The sequence below is a fragment of the Cupressus sempervirens genome, chromosome 7 (assembly GCF_028749045.1).
Source record: "Cupressus sempervirens isolate cs-2001-9-10 chromosome 7, ASM2874904v1, whole genome shotgun sequence".
NCBI lineage: Eukaryota > Viridiplantae > Streptophyta > Pinopsida > Cupressales > Cupressaceae > Cupressus > Cupressus sempervirens.
Window position 1 is genome coordinate 593,461,885 of NC_143124.1, and position 22,984 is coordinate 593,484,868.

Here is a 22,984-nt window from a genome sequence, read left to right on the forward strand (position 1 = left end):
AAGCTTAATTCAACTTGGTTGAATCAAACTTGATTATTGACTTCAATTTTCCTATCTCTACATCATCTAACTTATCCTTAGAAATATTTAATCCCTTCACAAATGCCTCATTAAGTTCTTCTCAAAGTCCACTGACTATATTTCTTTGATCTTCAGTATCTTTGCTAGTTCCTAAGTTCCTATCATGGTTCCTTATGTCATTTTTGATGTTCATTCCATCGTTCCTTTTGCTTTCAAAGTTTCTTCCATTGTTCCTTCTATCTCTAAAGTTTAGGTCCATTCTACAATACTTTTTTGTATGTCCAAAGTTGTTGCATAACTGACATACTAATGTTCTACTTCTAGGATTTTGTTGATCAATAGGTTCATGAAAATTATGGGTTATGTGTCCAAAGTTGTTACACTTATAACACACAATCTAACTTCTTTCTTCATAAGACCTTCCTTCTCTTGATGTCCTCACATTAGATCTTATTCTATCTATAGGGTTAGTATTTCTAGACATTCTACTATTCCTTCTATCATTATCATATTTATCTTTCCTAAAATCAATTTCTTTATGACCCATACCATGACAATTATGACAATAAAATTCCATAACATGATTAAATGACTTATTTGTATAGTCTCTTTTCATATGACCTATTTCGTTACAAGAAAAACACTTACCTCTAAATTCATACCTAGTTTCCTTAGGAGATTCAACTTGCTTTGGTTGATCCAATATCTCATCTTCCCTGTCTTTTCCAACTTCTTTAGGTTTATTAGAAGATTGGCTGGATTCAATCTTATTATCAAGTATATCTTTTCCTTTCAGATCTGATCTATTTTCAGGTTTCTTTGCAGACACGTTAAATAGATAACCAAGACCAATCTTATCATAAGTAGGTCTTTTTATTGACATCGAGTCATCAAGATTTTTTTATGCTAGAATAAAGATTTTCAAGCTATACTTTTCTTTGAGTCAGTTCACCTTTCACAATAGTGTTGAACTTTTGAAGTTCTTCATGATTTACTTTTAATGCTATCATCTTTTCTAGATTGACTCTAGGATATGAATTTATAGTCTTCAAATAAGGTTCAATTTTTCTAGGATCATTCTTCAATTTATGCTTCAAGATCTTGTACTTTGTCTTCAATTTTTTAATAATCATCATCATCAATAGATTCAGTTGATTGAGGCTTGGATTTGAGATGTTCAATCTATTGACATATCAATCAAGTTTTTTATCAGTGACATAAACTTATTCAGATTGTAAGTATCTACCAAGCTTAATGTATAATTAAAAGTGTTAACCAAGCATTCTAGTGTTTACTAAGTAGCTACAATTATTGTGAAGATTAGCAGTATAAATCAAGCATCTCAGTGTATGTTGAATTTACCAATGTAAACCAAGCTATATAGTGGTTACTAAGTTTGCATTTAATGTGATATCAGTCTAGTATTGGATGAGCTACTAAGTGCTAACTAAGTGACTCAATTTATACTGAGTTCAAGGTGACAATGTTTACCAAGCTATGTAGTGGTAACCAAGTGATTTAGTATACATGACAAATATCATAGAATTTTCTGAGTGACTAGTGTAGACCGAGTTCCAAACTACCTCAAAGTGATCAGTATGGACCAACCTTCTATGTCTACTGAGTACATGATGATGTCAAGCATTGATAGTGGATGTCATATATCAAAACCTCGTCAAGTCAGTCTTCAAAACCCGAGTGTCTACATTTGAGCCGACTTTGTAATATTTGTGTGAACTTGTATTGTGGCTAGCTTTGTAATTGTATAATTAGATTGGTATATATGTAATGTATTGTATCATATCCAAGCTATGTGAATATATGCATGGAATTAATGTGATCATAAGAGAAGAGTAGAAAGTGTGAATTAAAATGGCTAAAGAAGTATAAGGAGCAACAAAGATTAATCTATCACAATAAGGTGATTTGTACACTTAAAGGAATCTCATTTAGCAAACCAAGTTGTAGATCAAAGATCAACTACTGCTTCATCCTAACAAGTGGATTAGTCAAATCCTTTAACAAGGTATACCTAATAGTCTTATGAAAATCTCTTTATCGAGTGCATACTTCATTGTATGTTTGTAAATCCTTTAACAAGGTGGACCTAGTAGTCCTTATTGCTCCTAACAGGGTAGATCATTAGAAGTGATCAATGTAAGCCTTAATAGGCCAACTTTATACTATAGTATTAAAGCTTGTGGGTATCATCCGCACCCTAGTTTTACTTTCTATTTGGAAGGTTTATGGGTCACCAAATCTTTGTGTCAAAGTGTTATGAATGCTTTCATGTTTTAAGTTTTTCATGCATGCAGTAATTATTAAATGGATTAAAGTTTTAAAAAGTTTTAGAAGTTACTAATTCACACCTCCCCTCTCAATAACTTAGCCTTTAAGAATATTTTCAACAATAGAATATTTCCAACAATTGGTATCAGAGCATTGTGGTTCTCAAGAAAAAGTTTAACAACTTGAACAAAAATCAAGGCCATGGGGATATTTATACTTGATAAGGATATTGACAATGAGAAGCAAGATTTGGAAATGGATATTGTCCAACTCAAGAAGGAAAAGGAGCAACTCCCTCAATCCCTAAAAAGAAGAAAATATCTTACAATTAAAATAAAGGATCATCTCTACGTTAAAGAAAGAATTGAAGACCTTCATTCAAGCAATCTAGATGAAGAAAATGAAGCAATCAAAGAACTAGAAAAGAATGGTTCACTACAAGATGAAGTAAGAAAATTAAGAAGAGAGAAAGAAATTCAGTCAGTAAGATTATGTTAAGTTATGGAAGAGTTGAACAAGATAAGAGAAGAGATAGAAGGAAAGAACAATGAAATCCAACACTAAAACCCTAGGTCTGAGTGAAGCACAGTCTCAGATCCCTCCAAAGGTACTATTGATAAATGATATTCGTTCTCATTTCAAATGCACAATTCAAGATATTGGTACTTTGGAAATGGATGAAGCCCTAGAATAGTTGTGTGTAAATGGCATTTCAAAACCCGAACATCAACACCTGGAGACTAAAGGGTTAACACATATTCCTCACATGCCCCATAAATTTCAAGTAAAATGGATTAGGTTTATTATTAGTCAGGTGCATAATAGAAAATTATGGTTGGAGCAACTAGTTTTAATCATGAAGAAGATGATTCATAGAATTATTGGTCTCCCAATGTTGGCTAAGGTTTAAATGATCAAAACCCTAGGTTAGGCTAAACTAGAAAAGAAAACCCTAGTAGAATGGGATGGTAAAGGCATGAAAATAAGTAGATTCATTGATATGGAATTAAAGTTTGGCATCCGATATCATTGCACACAAGATCTAAAGTTCAAGATGGTTGAGCAATCTACTATGTGAAGTAGTTGACCTTGCATACAAGGTAGTGAAGAGTAATCTTTCTCTTAACCTTGCCAAGATACTGTTGAAGCAATTCAACAAAAACATGGAAAGCATCAGGACATCAAAGAACAACCCATGTAATTTTGGATATTTTTTGACTTGTTTATTCTTTTATGTTCTAAAATTCTTCCCGTCAAAAGGTTAAGTTGTATGGAGAAAAGATGTGTCAGTTCTCTACCAAATTAATGAATACATTGCTAAGATGGGAGAGAACTATAATAGTATCATGGAAAACTATTTTGATGCATTTAAAGAAAAAATGAATAATAGATTTAGAATTCCAATAAAATTAGTTGAAGATTACAAGGATGATGTATGTTCCATTGTAGATATTCATAAGGTATACATTCAGATAGTCAGGCCTAGAGTTGCATGGATGAAACCTCTTAAATATGAGGTTAATATAGATGAAAATAAGAATATCATTGAGGCACTTGTAAATGAACCAGTTGATCCCAAGGCTACATATTTTGGTACATATGATGAAGCCAAAGCTAGGATAGAATTGGAGATCAAGCACCCTCATGTAGTAAACAAAGGCAAGAAAAGAATTTCCAAGTTGAAAACTAGTTCTTCACTTTTGTTGGCTAAAGGAAAAGGTGAGGATGAAGAAGTAGAGGATGAGGAAGAATTAGAGGAAGAGGAACCATTGAAGAAGAAGGGAAAGGTAATCATTACCAAGCCTGACAAAATATCCACTAGTGTGTTTACAAGGAGATCCTCAAAGAAGAAAGCTGATAAGGAAGGACGAGATATAATATTCAAAAAACCCCCACCCACCTTGTAAGATAGACTGAAATAACTACAAGAAGGAGTAGGTATAATTTTTTTTAAAGAATTACAGTATGAATGAAATTAGGACTTAGGAAGAATAGAAGTATATTGAAGATTTGGTGATGGACAAAATGGGTAAGTGGAAATACTCACTAGACTAGCTTAGTTCCCAGCTTCCTAACATTTTGATGGATACAATTAAGAAAAGATGGAAATTTTTCATGCAAACTGTAAAAGATATCTATGGGAAAAGCTCGAGGCAACTTATTCAAAGCTTAAAAAACAAGGATATTAAGGAATATCTAAAGAAAAATGAGGAGAAATTAAAGCTAAAATTTAATACTTTTCTAATTTTGATAAAAAATATTGAGCATGTAGTAAGGAATGCAACTAATACATGGAATAATATCTATCTTCTTCATAAATTGAGTGATTTTTTTGTTGAAGTAATAGAACAAGAAGAAGAAGATGATGTTGATGATAAAGAGGAGAAAGATGAAGAGAAAAATGTTGAAGAAACAACACATTTTGATAACATTGATGATGAAGAGGAATAGGAGCAAGAGGCTATTGAGAAAGAAAAGCAGGATGATGAGGAAACTGACCCAGTCAAGATAGCTACAATAGTTATTGCCTCACTCCCTCACTCTCCAAGAAAAATAGTCACAATATCTTGCACAAAGATAGCCTCAAAAGGATTAGTTGTGACTAGCACTACAAGTACAAACATCCAATCAATCCTTGCACCAACTCAACTCAGCACATCACTGATTGAAGTGACCTCCACTTCATCTATCAAGCTGCAAACTCTTGCCTCTTCTACTATGTTGGCTACAATAGTTTTGGACACATCAATTTTGGATACATCAATTTTGGCTACTGTAGGTATTTCTACAATAAGTGTAGTATCAATTTTTGTGTCTAGTCATATTATGTCTACTATTATTTCCATTCCTAGTAAGAAAGAAATAAGTGTAAAGATAGTTGAGACCAAGTCTCAACTAAGAAAAAAACTTTGGGGCCAAGGAAAAGAAAAGGAGGAGGAAATTTAGACCTTGATGAGGATATTGTGATCCCAAATTGGGACATATCCAAACTCAAACTAGATCAAATGCAAACATTTGGTGAACTTCTCCAAAAGAAGCCAAGAAGCAAAGGCTAAGAGAGGAAAGGGACAACGAATTGAAAATCATTGAGGATGCCAAGAATATTTTGGTAGAGGTTATAGGTATAGAGGTTGATTCATCTCAACCAATTTTGTTTCAGCTAGTAGAGGCAATTTAGAAGTTCAACAAAGATTTAGATGGACAGAATAAATTATTATAGAAGGAAAAGAAGAAATTTGAAAATAAGGTGTTAGAGCACATTTCTCAACAAATTTTAATTTATCAAGTAGAACTCTCTACCATTTTGGGCTCTCCAGAAACTTCATGTACAAATGTATCATTACTTTTTGGTAAGCTATGTGACGTTTCAAATTTTACTAAGTAAATAAAGGAAAAATTGTCCAAGATTGATGAAGACCTCAAGGGAAGTGCTTAGTAGTTGTAGCTTGACCCCAGTTCAAGCTCAACTCATTTCAATAAGATTAAACTTTTGATAGATTTACAGGTAGAATTGCTTAGAGAAGAGACTAGAATTAGATCTACACTGGTAGATATTCAAAACATGATTCTTCCCATCATGAATACACTACAAAAGCATATTTTACATTCCAAAACCCTCATCCATGGCAAAAACTTCTCCATATTAGGCTACATGATTGAGTTGTCAACAGAAGTGCAGATTGCACTACACACATGTAAGGTCTTATAGGATAATTGGGACAAAATGTTGGCTATAATACTCAAGGTACATTTAGACTTTTTGTCTCATTTTGGCATTAATATGTAAATATATAGAAAAAGTCCTTGGCATTATTGTCAAAAAGGGGGAGAAGACATAGAAGATATAGGGGAGAAAATATGGAAAAGATATGGAAATGATGAGCTATGGGGAGAAAGATGTAAAAATTGGTACATAAGCTAAAAAGGTGGTGGGGGAGATAAATGTAAGATAAATAGATATAAAGAATGTAAAGAAGAATGTATTCAGATGTACAATACACTGTATAGAAGCCTTACCATGTACAAAAATATATCTTACAAAATCAATTTTGAAAAATCTCAAAAAAAATATACTGTACCAAGCTAAGAATCACAACATGATGGATAAAGGTATTCAAGAAACTTTTTGAATTCAGTTTTGGGTAAATGAATGTATTTTTCACTAATGCCAAAGGGGGAGATTGTTGACATATCAATCAAGTTTGTTATTAGTGACATACACTTATTTAGATTGTAAGTGTCTACTGAGCTTATTCTACAATTAACAATGTTAACCAAGCATTCACATGTTTATCAAGTAGTTGTAGTTATTATGAAGATCAATAGTGTAAGTCAAGCATCTCATTTTATGTTGAGTTTACCAATGCAAACTGAGTTGTGTAGTGGTTACCAAGTTCATAGTTAATGTGATACAAGTCTAGTGTTGATTGAGCTACTCAGTGTTAACCAAGTGACTTAGTTTATACCAAGCTCAAGGTGACAGTGTTTACTAAGTTATGCAGTGGTAACATAGTAATTCGATATATATGACAAGTTTTATAGTATTTATCGAGTCACTAGTGTAGACCAAGTTATAGACTACCTCGAAGTGATCGACATGGACTAAGCTTCTATGTCTACTGAGTGCATGACAATGTCGAGCATTAACAGTGGATGTCATGTATCAGAACCTCACCGAGTCAATCTCTAGAATTTGAGTGTCAACATTTGACCTAACTTTGTAATATTTGTGTGAACTTGTATTGTGGCTGACTTTGTAATTGTATAATTGGATTGGCATATATGTAATGTATTATATCATATATGCATGGAATCAATGTGATCATAAGAGAAGAGAAAAAAGTGTGAATTACAAAGGCTATAGCAGTATAAGGAGTAGCAAAGATTCATCTATCACAAAAAGGTGATTTGAACACTTAAAGGAATCTCATTTAGCAAACCAAGTTGCAAGTTAGAGATTAGATACTACTTCATCCTAACAGGTGGATCAGTCAAATACTTTAACAAGGTAGACCTAATAGTCTTATGAAAATCTCTTTACCAAGTGTATACTTCATTGTATGTTTGTAAATCCTTTAACAAGGTGGACCTAGTAGTCCTTATTGCTCCTAACATGGCAGATCATTAGAAGTGATCAATGTAAGCATTAATAGGCAAACTTTATATTGCAGTATTAAAGCTTGTGGGTATTATCCCCACTCCAGTCTTACTTTCTATTTGAAAGGTTTATGGGTCACCAAATCTTTGTGTCAAAGTGTTATGAATGCTTTCATGTTTTTAGTTTCTCATGCATGCAATAATTGTTAATTGGATTAAAGTTTTAAAAAGTTTTAGAAGTTACTAATTCACCCATCCCCTCTCAATAACTTAGCCTTTAAGAATATTTCTAGAAATAGAATATTTCCAACACAATCTTGTCCTTGAATTGTCCAATGTATACTTTAGAGTCTTCATATCTATCTTTCAACTTATCTCTTTCTTCAGTAAGGATATCAATTTGTTCAAGTGCCTTATCAAGGTTCTTCATAAACTTTTCCATATCCATAGGGATCTTTCTCAAGCTATTAAGCCTCTTCTAAGTAAATGGGCTCTGATAACAATTGTTAGAAATAGGAATTACTGGGGGAGGCAGGGGTGTGAATTAGTAATCTACAAAATTTGATTGCCAACTGGATATTATTTATTACCTTGAACCATACATAAGAAAGTAAACAAGAAATGTTGAATAGTAATAGTAACTATGCACAAAGATAACTCATAACACCATGTTTTATTAACTAGGGAAACCTTGGCCAAGGGAAAACCCCAGTGGGAATGATGCCCACAAAGATATACTGATATATATGTTCCTTGTTAGAGGATGGAAACTACTAAGAGTCTATAAACCACATTCAATACATAGGAGTCCCTATTAGGAGACTTTGAATCCTTGTTAGGAGATTCCAACCCTATTAGGAGTTGAGGTACAAAGGTATGCAAGAAGAGCTCATTGCCCAAACATGCAATTCCAATTACAAGATGAACTCACTGCTCAAACAAGTAATTAGTCTTATAGTTCGTCTAATATAGAAGTAAGGATGCTTTGACTTCTTTGCAGCTCATTGCTAACCTTAACTAGATCTTGGATCATGAAAATAGGTTCTCAAAAACTTCCCTTCACAATATGCAAAAGTTTGCATTCATAATTCACATTAGAAAATTCATTCACAACTTCTCCAAGTAAACTCACAAGATGTCTTTGCATAAATACCATGCCTTTTCACAAATTATTTTTGGGTTAGCTAAAACCGAAATACACTTTTCCAACTTAGAGTAAACATCTAGGATGTCGACTATAATTGGTCAAATAATTATTTTGTAAACAAAATAATTCCTTTACCTTTAATTTTGTTGTTCTGTTTCACTGGTAAAACATGAATATCTCTTTTCCATATTGTTCATACTAATGTCTGAGGTTATACACATCATCATCAACATGTATACTATCTCCATCTAACTTTGCTAGTCATAATATGACGTTTGAAACGTTTTACATATAAAACAATACACTATTGTAAACCAATTTCATACTTAGACAATTTTCTAGGCACCAAAGGCTAAGTATCTTTATTTTTGAGGTATTCTACAAGGATGCACATCATTTATTTCCATAAATGACAAAAAATAGATATCTTCATTAGCTAATTGTCAATAGTACTACCACTATTCAAATCCTTTTTTACACTTTTTCAGAAAGTATCTCCTATTTTGGAAATTATCAGGTTACTATAGTCATTTTACTATTTGAGTCTTACATGATGACCATGTGAACTCTTGACAACTGTGAGCTATTCACATTTTCACAAGGCTTACCTTTCAATTATGATTTCTATTTATGACTGTGAGAAACCCTTGATCACCACTTTGCTATCTATTTTATTGCTTAATCCCTTAGCCTTGAGAAAGAGTGAAACTTTCTAGAACATCTCATCGCTACTTTGCAGCTTCCTTTTTTCTTTATGTTCATAATAGTGCAACTGAGTGATCACATAAATCTTTATATCTCTTGATCATGTTAGATGATCACATTGATTTGATGTAATTATATCTCATGGGTTAAAAAGTTACAAACACCATCAATCGCACCATCATTGCTTGACTCTAACATCAATATTTTAAGCTTGTGACCGTGTGATACACCTCAAGACTAAGATTTTATTGTGTCATAGCTTCTATTTCTCTTTATGGCTTTAATCATGTGATCATGCAATCAAGAAAATCCTCATAATCTTTGAACCTTTTTACTAGTTTGTGGCTTACATTTTACCTTAAAGCCTTAACTGCATGACCATGTGATCAAGCATCTCATTCATACATCTTATCTACCTCACCAATTTGAAACTATCTTATTAACCACAACCTTAGGCCTTTTTATTGTGCATTAAGCCTTTAATTTGAGTGATTTTCATTTTGCAATCTCAATTTATTCTACACCACTTAACCATGCAACCACACGATCAAGAAAATATTTTAACATCTAATCTATTTGATGACTTCGTGGTGTTATATCTTCATTATCAATTTAACTATGCAATTTCATGATTAAAGTTGATTGCAAGGTGGCTTCATCATACCAACTTTTACATTTTCAATATGTGAACAACTTCCTTAACCTTAGTCACACCATCGATGTTCAAATCATCATATCATAACATGAAAATTCCATACTCAAATGCTTCCATGTGTCCTATCTTAAAATTCCCATGAGGATAGTGACTGAGCATGAGTCCCTTTTTGCATGGTTGTTGTTTAAAACTTTGACTTCATTCTTAACTACATAAAGGTGTAAAAATTGCTTACTAACCATGTTGCACCTTGACTACCTGAATCAATCATTTGTAACAAACTGTGAAGAACATGCAAACACTACCCAATTGAATGAGTTGCACCTTCACACCATAAAAAGGTTAAGAGCATAGTCACAACTTAATAATTTCAAAATTATTTTAGACTATGAAACCTTTAAAACATTTGATTTGAAAATCAAAGGGGTAAATCATGAAATTGTGCATAGGGATATGAAACTATGGTTTCTCTAGGGCAATTCTACAACAAAAAAATAGAAACCCTATGTGCACAATTTCTTTTAAAACTAGATTTTCACAATAGGTTTTCAAAATGTAAACAAGGTGAAAATACAAGCCAACAGACATTTCCTAATTATTTGATATGTTAATAGAACTAGTGCTATCACAATAGATAACAACTAGATCAGTGATCTCTTCCTCCATTCCTTTCAACAATTGCTTGATCCATATAATGTTTGAACAATTTACTGTTGCTCCCACATATTCATCTTCAATTGTTGATTGAAATATGCAGTTCTACTTCTTGTTTATCCATGAAACTAGTCTTTTTCCTAGAAATAATGCTCCTCTACTTGTACTTTTTTTGTCATCAACATTTCTTGCCCAATCTAAATCAGTGAACACTTTCAATTCAAACTTATCATTCTTCTTGTAGTACAATCCATCGTCTTCTATTCCTTTTAAATATATTAGTATCCCTTTCACTTCCATCATGCGATTTTCCTTAGGACTTGCAAAAAATATTGTAACTATCCCAACTACTAATTTAATATCAAGCCTTCTATGAACAACATATTGTAGTTTTCCAATCATTGATCTATACATTGCCTGGCTCACATTGGTAGAATCATCATTCTTAGATAATGGATGCCCTATGGTCATAGGTGTACTAACTAATCCTGAATCTTCCATTCCAAAAAAAATTAGTATCTCCTTGATCTATTTTGATTGAGTGACGAAGATACCTTGCTTCATTTGATATACTTGTAAACCAACAAAGAATTAGATCTCACCAAACAACATAAACATTTCAAATTCCTTCTTCATCTCATCTACAAATTATTTTCATAATGCTTCCTTTCCTCCAAGTATGATATTATCAACAAAGATTTAGATAACAATATATCATTGTTATTCCTAGTCTTCAACTACATTTTTTTGTTATCATTAGTTCTTGTAAAACTAGTTTTCACCAAATGATTATGCAGTCTTTCATACCATGCTCTAAGGGATCATTTCTAACCATATAGTGTCATGTGCAGCTTATATACCATGTTCCTTTCACTAGGGTCAACAAAACGTTCTAGCTACTCAATGTAGACTTCTTCTTCAAGTATTCCATTTAGAAATATAGATTTGACATCCATCTAGTATACCTTAAATCCATTATCCTTTATAAGAAGAATATGCAAGTAGTGTTCTCCTTCTAATCTTGCAACAGGTTCATCTTGAAAAATGATTTCAAGTTCATTTACTCTTTTTGGTTCAAGTTCTTCTTTCTAGGCATTGTCTTCCCAATGTTTGGCTCCTTCTATTTGTGACTCGACATCATTTTGTTGTTGCTTGAAACCTATAGTATATTGCTTGACAATTGGCTATTGCAACTTGCATTTTCATTTTGTTATTGATTTGAAAGTTTTTTTTCTCTTGCTTAGGTGGGGTGTTGGGAGCACCTTAATTTGCATATATGAATGTACTATAGTCTTCAAGTTCTATTTTACATTCTACTTCATTATTTTTTGTATATTCATCAACTTTCATATTTGCACTTTCCATAAGTTTTTTAGTAATAGAGTTCAAATACTTATAATATTTTCTCTTAGTGGAATAACCTAGGAATATGCCTTCATCACTTTTAGCATCAAATTTTTTATTTCTATTATCCTCAAGTATATAGCATTTTCTTCAAAAAACTTTAAAATACTTTACATTAGGTGCATATCCATACCACAATTTAAAAGGTATAACATTTGTACCTTTCTTGACTTGCACTTTGTTCAAAGTATAAACTATTAGACTTACAATTGTACACTTAGAAAGTATCACACTCTAAACCCTTCTATTCAAGTGACCCCATGAATTGAAATTCATTAATGTTAGCTTATAGCTCCCTATCCATGTAGTATAAAAGTGTGCTCTGAGCAATAAGAATATCTCTCAGTTGAACCTTTAAGACACAATTCTTGCTAGTAAACTATTCAATGGGAGGTTCTTAAGACAAGAGGAAGAATGCAAGTGTCCACAATAACTCTCAAGTCATGTAATGCAAATGTGAACTAAGATAGCATGAGATGCACAATGCAACTATATTAAGAAAATGAGAGTGTTACAAATCCATGCTAATTAAACTAGGTGAGCTAGAATATTACAAAAGAGAAGCTATACTATATGAATCTAAGATAATATGAAATGGTATGAGAGAATAAGCTCTCAAGAAGATCAACCGATAAACCTGTAGCATAACATTACTCAAGAGTGTGGATCCTTTGAGAAGGGGAGAGCTCTTTCTTTTAAAGGTGCATGGATGGTGGAGATAAAGATGAAGATGGTCGATGATCAAGGGTGTGGGTTCACTTTAGGCGATCCATGTGTAAGAGCAAGTCAACCAATGAAAATAAGTTGACTTTTCATGTGAGACAAAAAGCCTTTTCTTTTAATTTGTAAACTAGAAAAAGGACTTTATGTGTGTACATTGAGTGGGTTAGAAGAATGGGGTCTTTTATTTAATTAAAAGGGGACATGTTCTTTTAATAAAATAAGGACTTAGAACAATATAGTAAAACTATAGGTTATAATCACATAAATTGATTTTTAGCAATTTGGCCTAGGAAAATGATTAATTAATTTAGCCCAAATGCTGAGAAGGGGGTTTAATAGTCTAGATGACCATTTTTAGGTGATTACATTTTCCCATCTTTGACTAATGTATGATCAATTTGGGAACAAATGATGTCAAGGAATACAGAAGCCAAGTAGGCAACAATAGATAGAGAAATCTAATTCCAAAAAATGAAATGCAAAAAGAGATAGCAAGTCCTGAATGTAAATTTTATGAAACCCCCCTCCAGAAAAAGATATAAATTATTGGCGAATCTTTCATTATTTTTAAAAACCAAATTATATTTATCAGTAAATTTCTCAATTTCTTATTTTAAATATTATTTACATTGGAAATTATTTTGTAATCATAATTTTTGAGTAGAAAATATTGGTGAATCTCAATAATAATAGGAAATTCGCTAATCATCATGGAATATTACAAATCAAAACTAAACATGTTTTAACTCATAGAAATTTTGAGGATAAATTACATTATATTTTAAATCAATAGTGAAAACTAAATATTGGTAATATATCCTTAAAGTAACTAATAATTATGATAATTATTGGTGAATTAATTTCAATTTCTTCGATAGTATATTTTATTTAGGTGAATCAAATCTAATCATGTATCAAATATTGTGGCAAATATTTGAGTTTAATTATTTTAACAAATTAAATTATTGAGTGATTTTAAATATTTTAGAACTAAATTTAATAAAAATGTGACAATTTAGGTTCATTAAATCTTAAATTATTAGCCAAATTACTAACAAAAAAATTCTAAAATTTTGCAAAATTATAAATATCGCCACTAAAAAACACCCTAATGTACAATCTAATAGTGATAGTACTGAACACTGGGATAGAGAAAATATTAGAACTCAAGAAGATTACTAACACCAAGAAAAGTAGATAGATCAAGAGCATGTGAAAAGATAAAAAGATATGCTCCTGAGAAATAGATATTTGTCGCAAGCAATGATAGAGTATTTCTACCCCCTTGAGATTGAAATTGAAATGAGGTAAAGCGAATATAGAAATGAGTCAAATATGCGAAAAGTAAAATATAGAAAAGTCCATGATGAAAAACATACGATAAGAACCAAAGAGTGACCGTAAGGAAATGATAGAATGCCTTAATTTGACCAGAGTTTACCAAGAAGGATTAAAAGGTCAAATCAAGTAGAAAGATGATTTAGACATGAGAAATGTGAAGTGAAGTAGATACAGAGTGTAGAAATGGTAAAGACATGGAGAAATGAAGATGCCCCAGTGAAGATTCAAAGATTAGACCTCAAAAGGTCAGCTAACTACATAGAAGAAGGTAGAATTTTGAAATGTGATTTTGACTATTAAGATGAACTAAAATTTTGGTTTCGATCCCAAAAATGGATCCAGGATGTTGAAATTAGCTAGAGGTACATTTTTTGCAAAATTCTGAGGAGTTTGAAAAATGAGTCAAAATGAGGTCGGAGGGTTATATAAGGGGTCCAAGGCTCATTTTCAATTCATTTGTTATGGTTTTGAGAGCTTTTGAGTGATATGGAGAGAGAAGATGGCTTTAGTAGGTACTTTGACCCACCAACTTGTTTCGAGCACAACTGATTGTATAACCAGCCAACTAAGTATGAGGCCTAGGTATATGTTCAAAATTTTATCACCTTTTGCAACATTTATTGCATTTTTGGCATGTTTAAGGGTTTGAAAAGAAATATCATGTGATACTTTAAAATTATTGCATGTGGATTTTAAGAAATATTGCATTATATTTCTATCAACCATAAAGTATCACAGGGCCTAATAAATTATATCACCTCAGTTATGCTCAAATGTCATCCCACATGGTGTGAAATGTCACTCAATAAAAAAGTATCACCTAGGTATTATAAGAAGTATTGCACAATACTTAATTGGAAAAAAGTATTGCCTGTCATACAATCTATTTTAAAGCTTTTTCTACCTATTTCAACATTATTTTATGTTTTTTTTCTTGGTTGATGATTTTTAAAGGATATCTTGATGTTTGTTTGACTTGGTTTTGAAGATTATTTTTCCTGCACTTCATATCTAGCCCCCAAAGTGTTGGGGTTGTGCATCCTTCATCATTTAAATAATGATGAGAAGGCTGCCATATCAAGTATGAGGTTAAAGTGGGTGACGTGTGTGCCCCATATATGGGTGAATCATGGGCTATTGAGTGCTTTAGTTGAGCGGTGGCATAGCAAGCACACCACCTTCCATTTGCCAACCAATGAAGCTACCATAACATTGGAGGATGTATATCACATCCTTTGTGTTCCCTATTCTGGTGATCTAGTGAGCTTTTAAGTTATGGTTTCTCCTTTGTTGTTAAGTTTCTAATATCCATATCATATGTACTGACATGAGTTTTTTATTTCATAGGTATATTACGATTAGACCAAAACAGAGGGGAGGTTAGTTGTATAGTAGATATTCTAGGATGTTACTATCTTGGATTGCAACTAGAGCTAGGAGGGACTTATTGATGAGTATAGAGATGTTCATCCACTACCTTTCCTTATGTTTACTTTAGTTTCTTAAGCTCTGGTTACTGATAGGGGTCAGAAGGGATTCCCACTAGGTTGGGGTAGACTAGTAGCAAATTTTCTTAAGTAACCCCAGAGGATGGTATGGGGACCTATGATTCTTGTAGATATCTATAGAGAGCTCCATGAGGTGTCCTACTAAGAGGGGCAAAAATGGGCATATGGTACAGTACTAGCCCAAGTATGGGTGTGGGAGCACATCACAGTGATTCGACCATGGGTACAATTACAAGAGCGTATTGAGCCCTTTATTTTTAAGTATATAGGGTTCATTCTATAGAGTCACAGTGGATATGTGACTTACTAACATTATCTATTTGATGAGATCACTTCATTTGTCTAGCAGCCCCTATCTTGGTAGTATGACACCTTTGTATGATGCATAATAGTAAGCATCTCATGCACTGTGATACACTGACTCTCACCTAGCAGCATCTTGCTTCCTACAAAGATCATCCCCTATACTCGCTCCTCTATGAGTTGTTGATCTAACATAGCTAAGTAAATTTGTGCTATCTACAAATTTGCCTCCAATGCTCAGATCCTAGCATCATGGTCATCCTCCCCTCCATCTCCTTTGGTAGGCTCCTCCAGTCGTGCCTCCACTCACTTTGCTCTCATAGCTTTGGCCCAAATCTGTCTCCTCCCACCAGACCAGGAACTACTCCTGACCTCCATGCACATTTCACCCCTACCTCCACCTCTTTCACTATCTCCTCCATCTCCCCCTTGTACTTCTAACACAATCAGCACCAAAAATGTACACTTAGAAAGTGTTATAGTCTAAGCCCTTCTATTCAAGTGATCCTGATGCAGGAGCATCCAGAGGTATAAGGGCAATCCTGTGTCACCCAAAAAAATATACTTAGACTTAGTTTTTGTTTCATGTGTTTCCATTTTTGGATACCCATTTGGGTCAAATAAAGGTTCCAACTCTCACAGTTCCACTATTAGTGTTTTGGGTTAGAGTTTTTAATCACCTTGGGATATGTGTAAATGCTAAAAAAATAGGAGTATGTAATTGAGCCATCATTTTGGTGAACTAGAAAGTGTAAATTGGTCGGATGACTGTAATTGTAATTTAGAGCATTCCAAAAAAAGAATCAAGTCAAAAGGCCCCACGGTTTGAAAGTTATTGCATTTTTTTAGCTTCTGTGGGCCCTCCTAAGAATGCTTCAAAGTTAGGTTAGGGGTATTAAATGAACTTGAACAGGGCCAAAAAATGGGGGACAAACAAATCTGATCCATAGGGCTATAGAGCGCTTTGAGATCTTTCCATAAATGTAAATGGTTCATCAATTAGAGCTACGGTTCAAAAGTTATGCCTCCCAAAAGTTCGGTTACCGATTCTGGATTCTTCTAATTTTGTGCCGACTTCTAATGTGGCTTCTGGAACCTTCTATTTGGTCGGTGGATGCCAACTAGAACTTTCTAGAATGTATTCCTAATCCTTAACCCTTTGGGGTCTATTTAAGAACATTTTTGGCATTGTAAAAGGCAATTCAGAGTGGAGTTTGAGAGGAGGTACTAAAAAGAGAAATTATCTCCAGATTTATACTATTGTAAGCCCTTAGGGCTTGTTTTGAAGTCTATTTTCTCTATACTGAATTTATTAGCATATTTACATAGTTAATAAAATTTTCCCTTTCTTGTTGTGTCCATTTTGCACTTGGCTTGTGTCTCCATCAAGTGGTATCAGAGCAAGGTTTTCCGGAGTGTGTAGACAGAGCACTGACTGTGAGGTAGTTTGCAGTAGAATTATGTGGTTGTGGGTTTGAATTAAGAAGATGCCTCCATGAAGAGAGCATGGTGGAAGGGCTGGAGCTATTAATCTTGAGGAGGTTAGAGCCCTCCAAAGGCAGGTTCAAGTGTTGCAGGAGGAGCTCCGTAGAGGAACAAATGTTACCGCAGGTGACGAAAGTGAGGACGACAATGAAGAAGAAGCAATTGGACCAGAAGGGGAAGTTTTGAATCAAGCAGAGGAAAGGATTTTTAGGGCCGTTACTAATTTTGGGAAAAGACTTACAATTGATGTGGGTGTATTTTCATGAAATCTAAAACTAGATGAGTTGATCGACTGGATTAATGAACTGGAAGAGTACTTTGAGTATGAGGATATTAGGGACCTAGATAGGGTTAAGTTTGCAAAGGCCATGCCAAAATATGGTGGAAAGAGGTTCAATTGGAAAGAAATAGAAGAGGAAAGGAGAAGATCACAAGGTGGGATCGCATGGTGGACAAACTAAAGAAGCAGTTCATTCCTGTTGACTACGAGCTTGATTTGTTTAAGAAGATGCATGGGTTGAAGAAAGTAGGAAAATCAGTCCAAGAATAGACAAAGGAGTTTTATCGACTTTTGATTAGAGTGGGGCATGCAGAAGCAAATAAGGAGAAGGTTGCTCATTATATCAGTGGGTTGCGACCTAGCATCTAGGAGGAATTAAGTCTGGTAAGAATGGCTAGTGTTGAAGAGGCATACCCATTTTTCCTACGAGTTGAAGAGAAGCTAAATAAAAGGTTTGAAGGGAGACAAAGAGGGTGTGGCCAAGGAGGAAGGGGCAGTGGTAGGTCATCTAGAGGACAAAATGAGACCCAAAAGAAAAATGAAGATGTGGGTACTAGTAGGAACCAGAGGAACGAGGGTTTCAACCGCTCCCATGATCAAGACTTTGGAAATCAAAGAGGAAGAGGTAGAGGACATGGACAAGGAAGAGGAGGCTTCCATGGTACCTATTTCCATTGCAATGAAGAAGGTCATTATGCCTTTGAATGCCCTCAATGACAAGGAAGGACAGATAGGAGAGCTGAGGGTCAAGCTAGGGTTGCTCATGTGGATGAGGATGCAAAAACATCACATTCAGAGGATGTAGAAAGAGGAGAGACTTTAGTAAATGAAAGGGTCCTACTAAGTGGTGAGATTGAACCATGAAAAAGGAGGAGTTTATTCCATACTAGGTGCAAGTGTGAGGATAAATGTTGTGAGGTGATCATTGATGGTGGTAGCGCTGATAACTTGGTATCAGAGGAGATGGTCTCTAAGCTGAAGCTCAAGAGGGAGAAACACCCCTAGCCCTATCAGATCACTTGGTTGAAGGATGATCATAAGGTCCTCGTAAGTGAACAATGTTTAGTGAAGTTCAAAATTGGGAGTTACCATGATGAAGTTCTCTATGATGTTATTCCAATGGATGTTTGCCATCTATTGTTGGGTAGACTGTGGCAGTTTGATAGGCATGCAGTACATGATGGTCATGCAAACACACACTCTCAACAAAGGATGGAGTTCGCCACAAGCTGAAGCCCATGAAAAAGGAAGGTGAAAAGGTATGTAGCAATGCTAGGATTTGTCTTGTTGATGGACGGAAGTTTTTAGATGGCATGAAACATCAGTGTATGTGTTATGCTTTGATTCCTAGGAAAGATAAAGAAGGTAGTAGTGAAATACCACTTGAAGTTTTAGATTTACTGGGTGAGTTTGGAGATATCATCTCTGATAATGTTCCAGAAGGATTGCCACTTGTAAGGCAAATCAGTCATTAGATAGATTTAATCCTAGGAGCTAGTTTTTCTAACAAGGCTGCTCATAGGATGACTCCTACTGAAACTAAGGAGCTAAATAGACAGGTTTAAGAGCTATTGAGGAAGGGGTTGATTTGGGAGAGCCTGAGTCCATGTGTAGTACCTATAGTACTGGCACCAAAGAAGGATGGAGAGTGGAGGATGTGTACAGACTCTCGAGCTATAAACAGGATAACCATCAAGTATCAGTTTCCTTTGCCAAGAATGGATGATCTTATGGATTGTTTGAGTGGAGCTCAGTACTTCACAAAGATAGATCTCAAGAGTGGCTATCACCAAATACAAATACGAGAAGGAGATGAGTGAAAAACTACCTTCAAGACCAAGGAGGTTCTTTATGAGTGGTTAGTCATGCCCTTTGGATTGACGAATGCCCCAAGCACCTTCATGCAGCTTATGAATGAGGTACTTAAGAAGTTCTTGGGAAAATTTGTTATTGTTTATTTGGATGATATTTTAATTTTCAGCAAGACTTTGGAAGAACATTTATTGTATATTTGTAGTGTTCTTGAGAGGTTGAGGGAAGAGAAATTGTTAATTAATTTGAAGAAGTGTACATTTGCTAAAAAAAAATTAGTTTACTTGGGGTTTGGTATATCACCTGAAGGTCTCAAAATGGATCCAGAGAAGGTAAAAGACATCTTGGAATGGCCTACTCCAAGGTCTACTACTAAGGTAAGATCATTTCATGGTCTGGTTAGTTTTTACAGGAAGTTCATTAAGAATTTCAGCGGCATATGTGCACCCCTGACTGACACAATAAGAGGGGATAGAAAAGAGTTCAAATGGACTGTGGCAGCTGCGAGAAGTTTTGAAATGTTGAAGAAGAAGGTGACAGAACAACCTGTGTTGGCACTTCCAAATTTTAGAAAGGTGTTCCAAGTGGATTGTGATGCTAGTGGCAGTTCTATTGGAGCTGTATTGAGCCAAGAAGGTAAGCCTATTGCATATTTTAGTGAAAAATTGAATGATGCAAAGAAGAAGTATTCTGTTTATGATCAAGAGTTCTATGCAATAGTTCAGGCCTTAAAGAGATGGAGGCATTATTTATTGCCAAAGGAATTTGTTTTGCATATTGATCATCAGGTATTACAGTACCTAAATAGCCAAGGTAAATTGAACCAGAGGCATATGAAGTGGGTAGATTTCTTGCCAAGCTATACATTTATGTTGAAGCATAGAAGCGAAAAATCTAATAGGGTTGCAGATGCATTAAGTAGGAGGCAGTTGTTTCTTACAGTAATGTAGGTTGAAGTAGTTGGTTTTGATGAACTCAAGAATTTGTACCTTGAGGATCCTGATTTTTCTGAAGTGTGGAAAGCTTGTAAAGAGCCTGTTGCTATAGACAGAACCAAGTGGCTAGACTATTTGATTCAGGATGGTATGTTGTTCAAGGGCAGTCAATTGTGCATTCCAAGGAGTTCCATGAGGGAAAATCTGATTAAGGAGAAACATAGTGGAGGTATGGCAAGACATTTTGGTCGAGATAAGACCATTTCCATTCTCAAAGAACATTATTTTTGGCCTCAAATGTTATAGGATGTGAAGAAGTTTGTATAGAATTGCCAGGTTTGTCAAGTGGCCAAGGGATTTAGTCACAATACTGGACTATATTAGCCACTGCCTGTTCCATCAAAGCCATGGGAGGAAATAAGTATGGATTTTGTTCTTAGATTTCCAAGGACACAAAGGGGTAATGACTCAGTATTTGTGGTGGTTGATAGGTTCTCCAAAATGGCACATTTCATTCCATGCCACAAAACTCATGATGTTGTCCATATTGCAGACTTTTTTTTCAGAGAGGTGGTAAGATTACATGGTCTCCCAAGGAGTCTAGTTTTTGATAGAGATACTAAATTTGTGGGGTATTTCTGGAGAACATTGTAGAAGAAGTTGAGAACAGACTTGAAGTTCAGTTCTACACATCACCTACAAACTGACGGATAGACTGAAGTGGTGAATAGAAGTCTGGGCAATTTACTGAGATGTTTAGTTGGGGATAAGCCCAAGGGGTGGAATTTGATTCGACCACAAGCAGAGTTTTCTTACAATAACTCTATAAATAGGAGTACTAGTAGATCACCATTCCAAATTGTATATGGAAGTAACCCAAGGACTACACCAGAATTGAGGAAGATAGAGCAAGGGGAGAGGACAAGTGCTGAAGCAGAAGAATTCGCTAGACATATCAAGCATCTACATGTGGAGATCTAGGCACACATTACCAAGATGAACCAACAATATAAAGCTAGGGTTGATCAAAGGAGAAGACATAAGGAATTCCAAGTAGGGGATCTAGTCATGGTACACTTAAGAAAAGAAAGATTTCCAGCCGGTACTTACAACAAGCTAAAAATGAAGAAATTTGGCCCCTGCAAAATTTTGAAGAAACGTGACTCAGGAAATGCATATGAAGTGGAGTTGCTAGATAGAATTCACATTTTTCCTATCTTTAACATTGTAGACTTAACAGAGTATCATGATGATGGTGCAGATGAGGATTTGATGTTAGAGCCATGTCCAATTCCTACTTCTAAGAAGGAGGAGATAGAGGAGATTCTGGATAGTCGTGTGGGTAGGAGTACCAGAAATAGGCAGTATGAAGAGTATATGGTCAAGTGGAAAGGACGGTCGATAGAGGACTCAACTTGGATATCAGCAGCTGAGGTTTCCCATTTGGGATTTCCTTTACCATTCATAAAGTGACAGGGTCACTTTTCAATCTACCCTGGGTGTCTGATGTAGGAGCATCCAGAGGTATAAGGGCAACCCTGTGTCACCCAAAAAAATGTACTTATACTTAGTTTTTGTTTCATGTGTTTTCATTTTTGGATACCCATTTGGGTCAAATAAAGGTTCCAACTCTCACAGTTCCACTATTAGTGTTCTGGGTTAGAGTTTTTAATCACCTTGGGATACATGTACATGCCAAAAAAAAGGAGTATGTAATTGAGCCATCATTTTGGTGAACTAGAAGGTGTAAATTGGTCAGATGATTGTAATTGTAATTTAGAGCATTCCAAAAAAAGAATCAGGTCAAAAGGCTCCACAGTTTGAAAGTTATTGCAATTTTTTAGCTTCTAGGGGGCCTCCTAAGAATGCTTCAAAGTCAGGTTAGGGGCATTAAATGAATTCAAACAGGGCCAAAAAATAGAGGACGAGAAAAGATGGTCCATAGGGCTATAGAGCACTTCAAGAGCTTTCCAAAAATGTAAATGGTTCATCAATCGGAGCTACGGTTCAAAAGTTATGCCTCCCAAAAATTTGGTTACCATTTTTGGATTCTTCTAATTTTGCACTGACTTCTAACGTGGCTTCTAGAGCCTTCTATTTGGTTAGTGGATGCCAACTAGCACTTTCTAGAATTTATTCATAATCCTTAACCCTTTGAGGTCTATTTAAGAACATTTCTGACATTGTAAAAGGCAATTCGGAGTGGAGTTTGAGAGGAGGTACTAAAAAGAGAAATTATCTCCAAATTTATACTATTGTAAGCCCTTAAGGCATGTTTTGAAGTCTATTTTCTTTGTACTGAATGTATTAGCATATTTACATAGTTAATAAAATTTTCCCTTTCCTGTAGTGTCCATTCTATGCTTGGCTTGTGTCTCCATCAGATCCCATGAATTGGAATTGTTGAATGTCATCTTAGAGATTCCTATCCATGGAGTGCAAAGGTGTGTTTCAAGCAATAAGAACAGCTCTTAGCTGATCCTTTGAGACACAACCCTTGCTAGTAAACCATGAAATGGGAAGTTCTTAAGACAAGAGCAAGAATGCACAAGAACTCTCAAGTCATGTAATGCAAATGTGAACTAATATAGCACGAGATGCACAATGCAACTATATTAAAAAAAT